This window comes from Protopterus annectens, chromosome 8.part0, assembly GCF_019279795.1.
Source record: "Protopterus annectens isolate FY-2018-M chromosome 8.part0, PAN1.0, whole genome shotgun sequence".
NCBI lineage: Eukaryota > Metazoa > Chordata > Ceratodontiformes > Protopteridae > Protopterus > Protopterus annectens.
The window spans coordinates 559325820-559343385 of NC_056741.1; positions in this window are offsets into that span (position 1 = coordinate 559325820).

The window sequence follows — 17566 nt, forward strand, 5'->3', positions numbered from 1 at the left end:
TCAACCAAAATAATTGGATGGATAGCAGCACGTCCTCTCAATGTCTATCTTGTCTTGCCATCCTTGAAGCTAGAGATAACTTTTGAATAGTTTTTTTTTTTTTTGGCTGAGCTTGTAATGGTCTGCAGACTGATTGCCTAGTACTTACCTTTGAACCTAATATTTCTAACATTTTCACTTTACTTTTGCTATCAGTATCAAGTTAGGGCTTTAAAATGTGCTTTAAATTATGCATATGTGCTCTTATTGTTTCATTTCTTAGTTTTTATACTTGACAATATAACCAGTTTCCTCCATGCCTATATACATTTTCATTGTTTCTCCTGTTAGCTGGTGAGATAAAAGTGTGCCCAGTCTTTTTGTTCACTCAAAAGCCACAGAGTAGGATTACATGTCCTCTGTTAATTTCTTCATGACAGGAAGTGTCTTGGTATTAGCAACCATATATGTCAACATAACTAGCTGTTGTTGATGAAGCTGCACCAGTTTGTGGTCAGTTCTCAGCTGTGGCTCCATAAGTCAGTCTTACATGGTTGGGGTCACTGTAAGACTTTTTTAGGAGCACAATAGTTTTAGCAATATAAGGCATTAGTAGTCCGAATACAGTTTTCACAAGACAGCAGAGATAAAAATCAGTAGGATGGCAAATCTCCAGTCAATTTCCCATGTACACACCACCAGTATAAGGTCCAACGAGATACTGCATGCAGAACTTTTATATCACATAGTTTTCTTTTTCACAAAGTCACTGCAAAATCAAAAATAGCTAGCTTGACTTGAAATAAAACATAACAGTACCAGTGATATGTTTCCACCAACAATAATACACTTTCTCAGCACCCCTTCAGGAGCATGTTGCCCTTAACATTCTCATGTTGTAGGCCTCAGCTTAGTACCACAGATCTATAAACTATGTAATTTATCTAAATATAATTCGCAAAATAGTTCCTATTGGACTTTCACAGGAATAATGATAGCTTCAGAGGGAGCAAAAGCACATGCCATTATGAAACATAAAGGTTTGCTTTTATTGTACTGGGCTTCAGTTTATAAACAGAATTCATGGACTTTATAATAATTTGTGGAGAAACAGCATATAACAGAAATGTGTACTGCAGCCTTTGCCCTTTGATTTGTATTTTACTTGAGTAATAAAAGAAGTCAAGAAAGGAAGTTTCTTATGGAAGGAATGGAATGAAGAGGAATGTAAATAGATATCTTATGATGTTCCCATTTGCTGTCATTGAAAAATTATAATATTGGAAATAAGTAATAAAACTCATAGAAGAATAATTATCATCATTTTATTAATTTATTTATTTTGTTTGTTAACTGGGTAGTGTCTGACTGGGACAGAGGCCCGTTTTCAGTGGAGACCCGGTAAAAAAAGCTCCACATTTTACAATACAAACCTAATACAAAATTATCATTAACTTCTTTATTCCCATTTTCTTCATGGGGGTCGGGGTATCACATCAGCTGTCATCTTCTCACTCTTGATTCACCATCTCTTTGCTAGATGCTAGATGCCATTGTTACCTCTTACTTTCTTTCTCTCTGTCCAAATCATTCTCAGCAGATTGTATTTTCATTTCCTGCACATGTGCCCAAACCACAATAATCTGTTTTCTTTGACCTTCTCTGCAATTGGAGTTACTTGGGCTTCTACTTTAATGTTCTCATTTTTTCAACTGTGCACACTGTGCGTCCTTCCACCCATCTCAGGCATTTCATCTCCATCACCTCTAGCTTCTTCAGCTGCTCTCCATTCACTGTCCAGATTTCTGTACCATACAGTCGTACTAGTTGCATTACTGTTTTGTACACCTTACCATTTAGCTTATTTGGCATTCTTCTGTCACACACACTACTCCTGACACTCTGTACTAGTTGCCTGCAGTCCCTCTAATATTAGTTTTAGGTTCATTCAGACTTCCCTTCACCTCAACCACCCCTCCTAGATATGTGAAGCTGTTACTCTTCTAACCTCAAGTCTCAGCTTTTTCTGATTTCCCCCATTTTCTGCCATTACAACTGTCTTATCTGTACTAATCAATTTTGCATTCCATCCCCCTATCACATGCTGAAGTTCTTGTTCAGAGTTAGCCTGTAGTACCACTTTGTTTGTATATAGCAGCTTTGGTGATCTATCCCCTCCAACCTATTTGCTAATGCAGTCCATCATCTTTATGAACAGCAGTGGGCTCAGAGCTAAAACTTGATGCACACCTACTCTCATTCCCACTTGGAACCCCTCTGTGAGGCCAAGCACCATTTGTGCCTGTATGATTATTCCTTGTACATACGCTGCATTAATTCTACCAATGTTTTTGAGACTTCAGACCATCAAAGGACTGACCAAATCAGCATGAACTTGGAAGTTGCTGGTTAAGACTCATTTCTTTAAAATACTTTGTTGTTTAACATAACCTGGCAAAGTAAAAAATATCATATAAATAACATTGCATTCAATTTTCTGCCAGTATGTTCCCTTTTATGATTTCATCTTATGTTGTTAAATTTCAGCAAGAATGATAAACCACTTTATCAGACAGTGAAAATGCATGCCATCATCCCTTAATATCAAAATTGACTCTTTACCAAAATATACATTTAAAAAGTTCAATGTTTTTGAGAACAAGTTCCCCTTAAACACATTTCCCATTCTCTTACTTTGTTTGCTTCTGCAACTTCAAAAGTTGCTGTCATGAAGCCGAGTTAAAGATTAAGTAAATTTTATAAAGTTTCATAACTTTAAAGAAACATGCATGCCCTTCAGTTCATTATCAGTAAAATGTTGATCAAATATTTAGGAGTATTTTAATAGTTTAACTGCAGTTCTGTCTTACATTTAGAACTATTGAGCTATCATATACCCAATTTTCAGTTTATAATTGGAATTAAACACCCCTTTTTACCACATTTTTCACAAACAACACAGAAAATGACTTTCTAACAATTTTTTTAATTAAGGCAAACATACATCAGTGAAGGTTTTATTATATTGCCAATTAAGATTTTCTGGCAAGGCTGTATGCATGATACATTATGCATTTAACCAGCAATTAATAATGTAGGACTCAGTTATAAACTATTAGTTGGCAGAGTTCAAATGTTCATCTGATATGCACCTTTTAACATGATCTAACATCTTAAATAAACTGCCTAGATCTATTAAATGCATTTTGTTGTAACCAGAGACACCTAACTTTGCCATTCTGTGCCAGCCCCCCCCCCCTTTGGGTGCCAACAGCTATCTATATAAGCTCCATATACATATATATTTACTACTCCTGTGTAAATTATAGCTTTTAACTTTGAAAAAAATGTCTTTAAAACTTTCCTTTTAAAACAACTACTCTGTTTCTTTTTTCCTTAATGACACCTCAATGGAATGCTTTTCCAGAATTTGAATTTTCCACTGTTTCTTCTTTTCTTCTTTTGTTGGAAAGTATAATGCTATGTCCTTAGCATAGGCTCCTGCATGTAACTTTATTATTTTAATACACAGCTGGAGGAATTCAGAAAGGTTACTTCAAGGTGTACACAAGTTGTTACCTCACAATAACCATTTAAGATTTAGAGACAGCCACACCATGGCACTTTAGCATGAAGACATGCAGCATCATGGTGGGCTGTGAGCATGTGTGTATGTTTGGGACTGCATGTGTGAGTGTGTCTGTGAGTGTAATTGGGAGGGCTGTGTGTGTGAGAGTTACCGTGTTTGCGTGCATGCGTGTGTGTGTGTGTGGGGGGGTGTCACATCACCACACCAACCTAGACTAATGAGCAAATCCTGAAATATTGGGAGGGACAGACTACTAGACACCAGGGATACTCTTCATATCATGGCTTAAAGGTGTTTATGAAAATAAAGAAAGAGAATGTGGTTCAGGGTACCACTAGACAGCACGGATACTTTAAATAGTATGCCATAAAAGCACTAAAATGATTCAAATGTTGCAACCTTCCACCTTCAGCTGAGGATATTAGTCTTCTACTACACCTCTGAATATCATGGATATTTGACAACATTACTTAAGTTTTGTTTTAAGGAAATATGTAAAGTAAAATAGGAGGGGAAGGTTTAAAACCTTGTAACCCCCCCTTTACACAGAAAGCAGGACTATTAACCCACTACAATAACGAATCCACATCTGGGTTTTTTTGTTTTTTTTTCTACATAATAACAATTATGTAGCTCTAATGTCTGTCATGATACAGTTCTTGCAACAGTCTGTAAGTCATAAGAGGCCATGGGGGGAGGCTTCCATACAAAGCCAGGAGGAGCACTAGGGAGATTATTTAAACTATTACCAGAACTCCCTTCAAAAGTTAATACAACAACAGCTCTAGCATCAATATGCAGTCCACAAACACTGACAAGAATGGAAATCAATGCCTGCCATTACTGACTCACTGTAAATATCAAATAAATAAGAAGAGACATTGCGGAAATTCTAACAGCTCAGGGACAGGTAAGAGGTGTGTGTGTGTGTGCGTGTGTGTGTGTGTGTGTGTGTGTGTGTGTGTGTGTGTGTGTGTGTGTGTGTGTGTGTGTGTGTGTGTGGATGAATGATAGGAGGGGTGCCTCTGTCTATGCAATGCATGTGCCATCGGTTTCAACAACCACAGGAGAGTCCTGAATAGCATTACTGGTGAGTAATGGTGATTCAGAGACATGCAGATTTGCCAGTAATGAGGTATTTCATCATTCTGGCTAATGCGTTTCTGAATTCCATTTCTCTGCATCACAGAGACAACCTCTTTCTGCAGCAACTCTTGCCACCAGTGCTGGGGATCTTTAATGAATCCACAGGACGGAGCCAGTCTTAGACTGACTCATAGCAAACTGTAGGGTGTTAATATACAGAAACAAAAAGAAGAGTAGCCAAAGGAAAGCTCTGCTTAGTGTCATTTTTTGATAATATTATTAGTTCTGTTTTTATGCTTGTCTGGTGTTTGTAACCATGTGTGTCATAATAAAATTATCTAATATAGAACACTTCCCCCAAAATCTTATATTTAATTTTACACTGTCTGTCAAACTTCACCATATCTAATGCTGACAAAAACTGGCATAAAATATAAAAAAAAATGTATTTTTTCCCTTTTAAGTTCTATGTATTTCTTCAATGGTCCAGCATCATAATGAAATACAGATTAGAAAATGCAGAAACTCTTATAGTACTAGCCAATATTTGTAATGAATCATCTAATGGAGTGTTTGGACAATAATTCCCTGAAGCATTTCTGCCACGTTTTCTCACTATGGGAGCAGTAGTCACTCACACACCAGGCAGAAGGATAATTTGAACATTTCAATCAAATATAATTCAGCCTATATAAATCCTCTACCCATTATTTCTTTGACAATGTATATAGGTCAAAGGGAATACCATCTAGTACTAACATCTGATTATTCTTCAGACATTCTGTAGCCAGCTCACTTTCCACTTTTCTGGTACAAATATCAAAAGTAAATATTGTAACACTTCCTTAGCTTAATGCATGTCATTTTCATAGACATATAATTCTGCTAATCCACTCCTTTAAATAAATGACACCACCAGGATCTGTATTCTGTTGAGTTTCTTCTATTTGCTACTGCACTACCTCTTAGTCCAACTAGGTTTTGTGTAATAGATGAACCTGGAGGCCTCAGTCAATGTTCAACTTGGTCTTGTTGCAGATTTGTTTATTTTTTATCTGAGACCATAATTGCAAGGAGTGAAATTACTCTGCATTCCCTTAAATCACTGAGGCAAATTCAACTCAATGCAAGTCAGGTGCTATAACTCAAATTTATCTTTTTTTTTCCAAATTATTCTGGGATTTTCAAATATCTACAGAATTTAATTTTGACAATTCCCTGTAAGAACAGTTTTCATCCCATATGTAAAGTATATGTTATAAATAAATCATAATAATTATTACTTAATAAAAATGCAAAGGTTTTAGTAAAAATAGTAAAAATGATTAAAGAGAATGCACATGTTTTTAAGTGAAAGTGTTGGAGGCTTTGAGTATTTAATTTACGGTCAAATGGAATAAAATATTTAATAAAGTGGATGATATAATGCAATTCTGTTCAAGGTATAGATTATTTAAAATGTTTATTTTGATAAGGGATATTTGAAAATCAAAGAATGTATCTAGCTGTGTTTTATTTGTTGCACTGAGATTTAGAAGATTAATTTGAAATATTTTCTTCCGCAATGTGGTACAGCAGACTAAGTTCATTTAAGAAGTGATTATATGGTAAAAAAGGAAGAGAAATGTTGATTGCACAGGATTCAATTAGTTGTCTGTGTTTTTATTCTGCTACAACCAAATTAGGGAATGCAATCATTCTGCACTTAGATGTTTATGAAGTACAAAGCCTAAAAACATACTATAAGTATAGGTAGAGAAAAACTTTCAGCTAAAAACTTTGAAATAGAAAATTGGTATATACTGAGTGAATTCTTTAAGTCAATCATTAGACTGGAAGTTAATGGAGCAAAAAATTGATTTTTGACGATTGTGGTTCTCTAGGCTGGGAAAATTTGAGTGATTCTACACATCACTATAAGTTAAGAAGGATAAAATCTAGAGCGGTAGTTATTTTTGGAGGTTTGCACACATAATGTTGCAATAAAAATAAGATTATAAATTAAGACGTGAAAGACTGTGTTTCATTAAATCTTATGAGGGTTATGAAACATTTATTTTTATAATGTAAAATGATTCTTGATTTTGGCATTTATTAGAATGAGGGTATTTCTGTTGCTATGACCTATCTACACCTTACAAAAATGGTTGATGCCTTACCACATAGAGTCATTGTTTCTGTTTTGCTCAAAGTAAATATTAATCTTTATATCATTAACTGGATTAGTGACTAAAAACTAAGGTTGTACATGCTCTTTTCATCTTATTGTCCTACTTTTCATGCTGATCATTATGTTGAAGTAAATGACTTGCTATTTAATGTTTCTGTAAGTAATATTATACATTTTGGTTTTAATGATTTGCAACTTCATTATAAATCATCTGAATATTATAGCAGACCAGGACTTGTTATATTGTCATCACTGTAATACAGTTAAGTTAAGGCTGAAACCTTACTTTCAGATATAAAATGAAGTGTCAGACAACGTAGGTTATTTTACCTTTAGGTGTATCATTGGCTCATCGTGTGTTAGAATAAAATATTCCCTCCTTGCATCTCAGGAAAAGCAAGTCAGCATAATGGAAACATTAGTTTACAATAAAAATGCATCATTTTAATCAGTTCCAGTGATTACATAGATTAAGTAACTTAATTCTTGTTTAATGGAATACTGATGTAATAGGAAAATGTGTAAACAACTTACAAAGTAATGTATGGCCATAAATTATTCATTACCTTATCCATGTAATAGACCACATTATGTCCATCTATATTACCTCATGACTTATTGTTAAGAGTCTTCCATTCCTCTAACCCTTAGAACAAGCATAAATTTTCTTGGTATACAGAATGCTGAAAATGTGGAGGGCACCAACAGAATAAAAAGATGAAATAGAAGAGAAATAAAAAGAGTATTTTTTTTTCTGGTGCAAAGTGTGGATTAAAAATATCATATATTGATTATAATTTGATTTTAAGAGTACATTTACCAGTATTAATCTTTACAGTTTGTCAGATTGCAGAACAGAATCAAGGAAATAACAAAATGTAGAATGAAATTTATTTAAATAGTTCTGCATACTCCTTAACATGAAAAACATATATTTTATAACAATAAAGTCATTTTTGTAGCCAAAGACACGCTGTTGATGGATCGGTTACTCTAAACTGGCCCTAGGCATGAGAGCATGCATGTGTGTGCCTTCCATGGAAGGTTGGATGCCGGGCTAGAAACTTGACACCATAAAACTCCACTGCCAATCATAAGTGGACAGGTGATCCACTGTGGTGACCCCTATTTGGGAAAAAAGCTGAAAGAAGAAGAAGTCATCTTTATAGCTATAATTGTATGCAGTAGTAATAAATGTATTAACATAGCTTACGTAGTAACTGCCTTAATATCAGACAGTAACACAGAGACTCCAGCCAGCTTTCACTGTTGTTAAAGTTTATAGTTTGCAAAAAAAAAAACTGTTTGTTCTATAGATATCATTTGTGTAAGATACATAAAAGCATAAAGAATGAACTGAGGGATTGGGAACTATAGAACACCTACTTACAATGATGTTCTACTAGGATCAGAAATATAAAGTTCTACACTGGGATAGATGGATCTATACCAATGCAAATATGAATTTTATAATCAGTAGAGATTCCTATATTTAAAAATGGGCAATAGTGCATTGACATACAAACACTGTATAAAACTAAACCAAAGCAAAATGAGCCCAGGTAAATGATAGCTATAGCCTTGTGTTATGTGCTGCCTGCCATAGCAAGATGGTTAGGGGTAATGCAAGCCTATGTACATCACTATGCTATTAAAGTAGCCAGCCTGACCTAGCAGGTTACTCAGAGATAACACAGGGGCATGTACATTACTATGCTATTTCAGCAGCCAGGGGCAATTATACAAGCCCTGTTCCATGATCAGATTCAGTATGTAATGACTAAAGTAACTATCCCATTACCTTTTTATCTTTCTGCTTTCAACATTTAACAATGGGACAATTACTTTTACCCTGAAGTCATCCCGAGTCACCAAATAAACAAGGATACATCCCTTCTTGTTGTCATGAATATACCCACCCTTGCTGCATACTCATGCTATTCTCAGATACATCCCTGACTTCTAGGATTACAGTAAATAACTGATCAAAGGCTACTGATAACAGCTGCTTGAACCCTATACAGAATGGTAAAAGAGGTGTTGATTGGCACAGGTCTCCACATGTGGCATGGTTTGTCACTGAATACTATTTCTGAAGGGGTTTTGGCACATTAGCAGGTTCATGCTTAGTCTAACTGATGTTGCATGGCAATGTTACACCAACCATAGCACTTAGCATCTCTTTAGTGACAATATGTTTGTTTTGGGAGAGTCTGATAATGACTTGTAATTAATTGGAAAAGGGATCCTAGATAACACATGTTTAATGGTATTGTCATTGCACAGATGGGATAATCACTGAGCACAGGGATGCTGGACACCAAGAAGGGGATCAGCTTTATTTACATGGTGATGATGAGGGTCATAGGGAGGATAAGGAGCTCATTTGGAATCTACTAATAGATAATAGTGATCAATGGTGTACTGCATCTAAATGCTGCATCAAGCAGGACGTGTGCCAATATATTTACCATATTTTAGATCAGAGGGCAGTTAAAACATATATGTAATTTCCAAGTTTGGCTGCATGCATTTTTTAGGAGGACCTTCATAAATCCTTTTAAATATGTTAGGCAAATACAATTTCATAGAAAAAATATACCATCCACAGATAGAATCACTGATGTCTGATCTTTTTCACTTAACCAAGGAAGGGTTTAAGTCTATAAAATCTGCTTTGTCTATTTCAAAAAGGAGTCAGACTTCAATGATTTATGTAGATATGTAAGAATGAAACTCACTGGTGAGACTTCATTGGCTGTGGAAAAAGGCAAAGTGGCCCATAATGAGCTTCAGATGTCATAATTCCAACATAAATTTCAAATACAAAAATATAATCATAAATGTCTCACTGGCCTCTTTGCATATTTACTGCTATCAACTGTATCTTACTTCATGCTATGCCTGTGTGCATACAGGGTGTTATTCAAATAGATTAATGCAAAATACAACACAAAATAGTGCAACAAACAGTCATGCATAGGATGTGTTCAATGTAAAGGCACTGATGAAGCAGCAAAACAGCATGATATGCAACACATGCAAATGAGTGCATAAAAAGAGGCAAATGGGAATGTCCATGCAAATGAGAAGCACAAAAATATTCAAATGCAAGAATCCAAGATGCAGAATGGTTCATAGACTTGTAAAATTATGACATTTTGCACCCATACCCATCCAGTTTGAACACCGTGATTTGTGATGCACATGACAGGTGCCATTGTTAGGCATTGCAGTAGTAACAGCAGTAGTTCAACAGCATGTGTTGGTATCCACCATTAGATCAGTGCTAGAAATGCTACAAATTGCAGTCATCCACACCAATGAAGAACATATAAATAGGTTTATAGGTTCATGGCTTCATAGATGAATACTATGATAACTGATCTGAAGAGCTGTTTTAACCCTAGACACTAACTTGAGGTCAGAATCAGACCCTGTACCTTGTGTCTGTGAAGTGAAAACCTTAACCATTAGGCTAAATCCTCCCCTCACATTCTAACATCTTATAGACCAGTAGATAATTGGTCATTTCAAAGTGGACCTGGATAATTAAGGGACCTAGATGATCTGTATTGCCTATGATCTGAATCAAAGGGTATGTTTGGAATACCCATTCCTTTAAACACAAAGGTATGTATACCGGTACCCATTCTAACTACATACACCTTACAATAACCTAATGACTTAAATGGAACATAGCCTTTCAAATACTTAATGAATTCCTCAAAACAGTGCTGCAACATGTTGACGAGCATATAAGGTTCCCAAGGACACCAAAGAAAAGAACCAACACCATACACACATTCTATGAGACTGCACCCATTCCATGGGTGCTAGGTATCACAGATTGCACCCATATTGCTATTAAGGCCTCATCAAGTCCAGATGCACTGAGTTACATAAATAAGAAGGGTTACCTTTCCCTAAGATACCAGGTCATCTGCAATGCCCACTGAGCTACATAAATGAAAAGGGTTACCTCTCCCTAAAATGCCAAGTCATCTGTAATGCCCAGGGCATTATCTATAATGTGTCTGTGCACCACCTAGGTAGTTAATGCTATCCACACATTTGGCACATCTAACGTATAAGAACAGTTCATAGGTTCATAGGTAGGTACTAGGCTATCTGCCCGAGGGCATTTATAAGCTCTAGCCAGAGTGTGTCAGCTTTCGCCATCCCATTGATTAATTAACTGAGCTTCTGTCAAGAAGAGCCAATGAAGTGTTCCCAGTGGTGTATTTTCTGTTACCCATCCACTTGTCAATATTTCTCTTGAAGAGTGTTAGTGAGGGGCTCTGCCTAATGTAGTTAGGAATTTTGTTCCAAAGCATGGGGAGTCTCTGTGACAGGAATCTATCCCTCCAGCATGTTCTATTTATTGTTGCAGTGAGGTTTAGCTCACTAGAGCGAGTGGCTCACAGTGACTTGGATTTCTTTAGGTGGAGCATGTATATCAATTCTGAGTTGGGCATGGCTTTGTAAGTCAGGCAGAGATCACCTCTGAGCAAGCGATATGTGACTGAGTACACCTGGAGTTTTTCCAGTCGGGCTGCATAGGGCATATGTTTGAGGCCAGTAATCCTCTTGGTGAGGTACTTTTGTGGTCTTTCCAGCTGTTGGAAGTGTCTTGTGAGGTACATCCCAAATGGGGCATTGTACTTTATGATGGGTCTGATGAGTGACGAGTAGAGGGGCACTATAACCTCTTTATTTCTAGATGCGAACCCTTTAGTAATTAGATGGGCTACATAGAAGGATTTCCTAACTACTTTGGCAATATGATTATCAAAGGAGAGATTACTATCCACCGGGATCCCCAGATCTCTTAGTACCTCTTCTGTATTAAGGGGGCTGCCACCTATGTGGTAATTCATGGGTGTTTTGTTTTTCCCAAACAGGATGACTATGCATTTTTTGGTATTTAGCTTGAGACCATGACTTTGACACCAGGTGTCTGTCTCAGTAAGGCCCTTTTGGAGAATGTCCGTGTCAGCTGGAGAGTCAGTTATGGCTCCCAGATTGCAGTCATCAGTGAACTTGGTTAGCCATAGCCCTTCTGTGTTTGCCTGTATTTCTGAGAGGTATATGCTGAACAGTAGGGGTCCCAGGACTGATCCTTGTGGACACCACTTGTGACTGGTTTAGAGTTGGACCTGGAGCCTGCTATTCATATTGTGTGAGTTCTGTCTGTAAACCAGTTAGCAACCCATCTCGTGACGTAGGGGTTTATGTTCAGGCTGGTGAGTTTTTCTATACTTCCCGAGTGGGGAATGGTGTCAAAAGCCTTGGTGAGGTCAAGGAAGGCTGTGTGAACTACCTTCCCCTCATCTATGGCCTTGGTGACTGTCTCGAAGAAGTCAACCAGGTTTAGTAGGCATGATCTGCCCTTAACAAAGCCGAACTGGGTCGGGTCAAGTGTTTGGAGGTTCCCAATGTCTTTATTAATGAGTTCCATGATGATGCGCTCCATAGCCTTGCAGACCAGGCCAGTCAGGCTTATGGGGCAATAGTTACCATGGTCAGTTGTGGCCCCTCCTTTGTGGAGCGGAATAACTTTGCTGTGCGCCATTCTATGGGCATGTAGCCTGTGGAGAGGCTGAGGTTGAACAGTGTGTTTAGGTGGGGGGTTAGTTTATTCTGTAGTTCATACAAGATGCAGCCTGGAACACCATCTGGCCCCACTGACGCTGTGCTTTTGGCTTTTGAAAGGGCTGTTTTCACCTGTGCATCTGTGATTTCCGGGACACTACACTTTTCTGGTATTGTTGTGGGCCCTTTGGGGGGTGAGAGGGGGGTGAAGTTTGCACTGAATCTATCTGCCAGGATGTTGGCAATATCAGTGGGTTCAGTATATTTTGTGCTATTTTGCACTAGCTCAGAGCATATCTGTGAGTTGCCACTTAGATTCTTGGCATAGCTAAAGAAGGCTTTGTGGTTATCTTTCGAATCCTTGGCTATTTTTCTTTCAAAGTTAGCCTTCGATGATTTTATGAGGGACCTTAGTTTCTTACTGATACTGACCAGGGATGTCTTTCCTTCTTGGGATTTGCTTTTTTTCCGAACTAGTTTCCTCCTTCTATTGTATAGCCTGTTTATGGCAGGGGTCCACCAGACTGGTTTCCTTCTCTTAGAGGAGTGAGTCTTGGTTTTGCTAGGGATGGCATGATCCATGCATCCTTGTAGGTGTTCATAGAGTGCATTTGTAAAGGTTCCTGCATCTTGGACACTGTTATCCTTTAGTGTGGGGGCTGTGAAACTTACCACCTCTGTCTTAAGTAAGGTGAAGTTTGCTATAGAAAAGTTTATCACTGCGGTTTTCTTGGTTGGAGGTGGTGGTGTGGCGTGGACATCCAGAGTGATTAGTTTATGGTCTGATCTAACCAGTGATGGGTTGACCTCCGGTGTGGAACACCTGTTGCCCATGTTGATGATGACCAGGTCCAATATGTTTTCACCTCTGGTAGGGGAGTTTACTAGCTGATCCAGGGCATTTCAGTTGATAAATTCCAGGAAGTGCTGGACCTGGGAGTTTGTATTTGAGTAGTTTTCCCAGTTAACGGTAGGGTAATTGAAATCACCCAATATCAGGGTGTTCGGTAGGACCTTCATGTTTTCCAGTGTCTCCAGGAAGGTGGAGTGGTGGTCCTGGGTCATGGAGGGTGATCTGTAGCAGGCCACAATTTGCATTGCAGATTTTCCTGATGTTAGTTGCACGTGGATGATCTTGGAGGTATCATGCTGCACCACTAACCTGGAGGTGTATGTATCCTTGATGAATGAGGATGCACCCCTCCTTTTGTGTTTCGGTCCATGTTCTGTGGCCGAAATGTGTGGTATGAGTTGTAGCCTGGTAGTGCTGGGGTGCTCTGTGGAGCCTTAAACCAGGTTTCAGTTACTGCACAGATGTCGATGTTCTCCATAAACTCCTGGTGTTGAGTAGAATAACCCTCATTTATTTATTTGTGCTGTTTACGGAGGTGGGTTTGACTTTTGAGCCTCGCCTAAAAAGGCACTATGGGAGCAGCAAGAGCCTTGGCCAGTATTCAAAAGCCTAGGTGTGACAGGTGCAAGCCATCTCTTGTGAAGCAATGAGGCTTGTCGAGCATGTCTTCCCAGGCTGACAGACACTGGATCCCCTTTGAATGACACCAGAAGCTTAGCCAATTGTTGAAATTGATTATTTTTTCTTTATACTGCGGTATCATTCTTGGTGAGGGCAGGATGCTACTCATGATCAGGGTCATACCCGCCTGGGCTACATGATCAGAGAGCTCTTCCATGTCTCTTTTCATGTAGTCCAGGGAGGTACTTCTCAGGTCATTCACACCAACATGAACAATGACAGAGTCATATTTGTACTTGTTCTGGAGTGACCTGAGTGCTTGTGTTATGCGGCAGATTCTGGCTCCCAACAGGCAGCTAACAGTAACCTTCTCCTTTTCCAGCCTAGTGAGTGGGACGTCAGTGTGCCTGACTATAGAGTCACCTATTACTAGTGACTTAGGTATGTTATTTTGCCTTAAGGGCTGTGATTGTGCGGCACACTGCTTTTGTGTTTTATATGTTGTCTGGTTTGTGACGGGAGGTGCAGGTTTTTTGAGTGTCTGCTTTGGAGGTCTGTGATGGTTTTGCAGGTTTTTATTTAGAGCCTCCAAGTATGATTTTGTGTATTTATGTGTATTTTTTGCCAGTGCTGGTTTAGTATGTCTGTGTGAGGCTGGAGGTGTGGTGAAAGTGTTAACCTTCTCCTCATGACTGCCTGTTCCAGTCTTGGGTGGAGGGAGCTTAGCCTGCAATTTAGCTATATAATTACATCTCTCGCATATGTTAATGTTTTGTGGTAGGAGGAGAGGGTTGTCTGTGTACATGAGGCAGTTGTAACATTGTCTCAGTATACCCAGGTTCACCAGCTGGACTGGAGAGTATACCTGAAATTGCCCTTTGGTCATGCCTGAATAGTAGGGTGAGCTGCTTAGTCGCTTGGTTGGTGAGGGGTGAATAATGAGTCTTGCCCTGCTGGGCAATCAAGTGTCGGGGTATATTAGTGCTTGCTATTAGGCCTTTGCAAGTGCTGGACTGTAAGATGCTTTTTAAGTGCTTAGGTTGAGAATTAGACTACTCTCAAGGGAAAAACTGAAGAGGAGACTTGGTGGACCCGGGATAAATTTAGCCATAGCTAACCGGCACTACCCGTATGTGCAAAACCGTGCAAACACATTTTTTTGCAGCAGGGAAATGAAAGAGTTAGAAATTAGCCCAAAATGGCCTATAAACTACTAACTTCTGGGCTGAAACCACTCCTTCCGGGACAGATGGCTGCTCAAAGCTCCCTCTCTCACAGTTCCTATGAGGAGACTTCCCAAAGGGTGATCTTGTTTGTACATGCACACGTAACAGTTGGAATGAACTATACAGACTGCTGTTATACATGCTGAAAGCAGGCCAGATCTAAACTTGTGTATTGCGTGCTTTAAGTCATGATATCTCCTTGAGCCATTACTCATAACAGCCATTCACACTCATTAGGCCATGAAGAAAATGACATACAACACAGCCATGCTGAAACCAGAAATATCAAGAAAAATGTATTTGGGCTAATGAAGTTTAGAATCCACTGTTTAGCCACATCTGGTGGTGCACTGCAGTATAGTCCTGAGATATGCAGCAACATATTTGCTGTGTGCCATGCTACATAACACGGTCATATAAAAACAGGCAGCTATATTAGCAGAGTAGGGAGGATATACAGAGGAAGACAGAGCAGTACTAGAGCCACAGCTGAGGCAGCAATAGGCACAATACATTGCACAACTCCCACAATGGTGGCATCTAGTCAACAATTATGTGCCATGACACAGACAGCACATGATAATATGATACATGCATTACCTTATTCAAGCCACACACACAGGGCACTGCAAAATCTAATCTCACTTTGCATTAGCCATCAACACACACATACACAGACACACAAAGGTCAGAGTGCTGTGAGGGAAAGGTTAGTTTATTTTTATCTTTCTTGCAATCTGCATTGCTTCATTACCTTCTTCTGTTTTGTATATTGTAGTGCATTTCCTTAACTGTGTTTTAATAGAATTCTGCTTTTAGTTACATACTGTGCTGCGATAGCGTTGTTGCCTCACAGTAAGATGTTGTCCTGTTCGATTCTCAGCTAGAGCGTCTTCTGTGTGGAGACATGCATGAATGGGCATACATTCGTTGAAGGTTGTGCATCAGGGCCGGCAACTCGGCATGTAAAAATCTACTGCCAACCATTAGCAGACCAGAGTTTTGCTGTGGCGACCCCTAACCGGGAAAAAGCCGAAAGACACAATAACAACAACTTAAACTAGGAATGATACTAGATCTGTGTCTCTTATGAGTCACACTGAAATTAGAAATGGGTCAATTAAGGTTAATTACCTATGAACTGAGGGTGGAGCTAGGAACTAAACCTTGAATTTAAGGGGTAAAAATGGAACATTTCAAGGCATCATTTTAAAAGCTCACTCAGACTCTGCTATGCTGAATGCTGTAAGGGAAAGGTCAGTTTGCTTTTGTGTTCTTGGAATTCACATTGCTTCATTGCCTTCTTCTGCCTTGTATATTGTGGTATATTTTCTTTACACTGTATTTAATTGTATTCTACTTTCAATTACATATTTAAACTAGGAAAGAGACCACAGCTATGTGACAACACACCCCTAAGAGATGACCCAGTAATCAGGGACATGGGGATACATACAGACAATAATCTAGCCTTTGACTATCATGTGTCTACAGTAGTGAAAAAAATCATCCAATGTTGTGCAACTTATAAACAATGGTATGGCATCTAGGTCCAATGAGTCCATTGTTCCACTGTATTCAGCATTCATCAGACCTATCATTGAGTACAATGCTCCCTTTGATATATACCTAACTGGGCACATCCAACAACTGGAACATCCATAAGGTTACTCAATAAAAGAATGCAGGGCATAAATAACATGTCCTATGGAGATCACCTGAAAGACCTATCCTTGTATTATGTCCCCTGCAGTCTGCTGAGGAGCAATCTATACCTGGCATACAAGGCGTTATCAGACTCCAACCTGATGGACCTCCTTGCCTCTTCCTTTCTACTTCCATCCTTGCTCTGTGGTGCACCTCTCCTTACTAATATAAATTGTCTCTTAAATCCAAACTGGACTCATGCTACAATAAAATCATAAAATTTGTAACCAGTGCCAAACACTCCTCCCACCACTGTGTATCACTCCAGTGTCTAAACTGGCTAGAATTTCCCCAACATCTAACATACCTGTAACTAACCACAGCTCATAAGCTAATCTATGAGCTTTCTAGTTGCCCTGCCCTCTCTTCTCTGTTTACCATGTATCACCCAAATAGACCTCTGTGATCAGTCAATCAGATGCTCCTTAATGTAGCAAAACCTAGCCTTTCTGCCAGTCAAATGTGTTACCCATATGCTATAGCAAAACTATGGAATGTTCTTCCTCCTTCAGTTAGGTCTACTAGCAACCCTGCATACTATAAGACTTCGCTGAAACAACACCTGTACTCCCATTGGCTATGTGCATGTACCAGCACTGACTATAACAAAACAATATTCCTAGCCTTCTTACTTTTCATCCCCATCTCACTTATGGCTCAGACTCCTCATATATACATTCAATGCTTCCAACTCACCAAGTCCAACATGTGCCACCCAATCACACATATTCTGCTACATC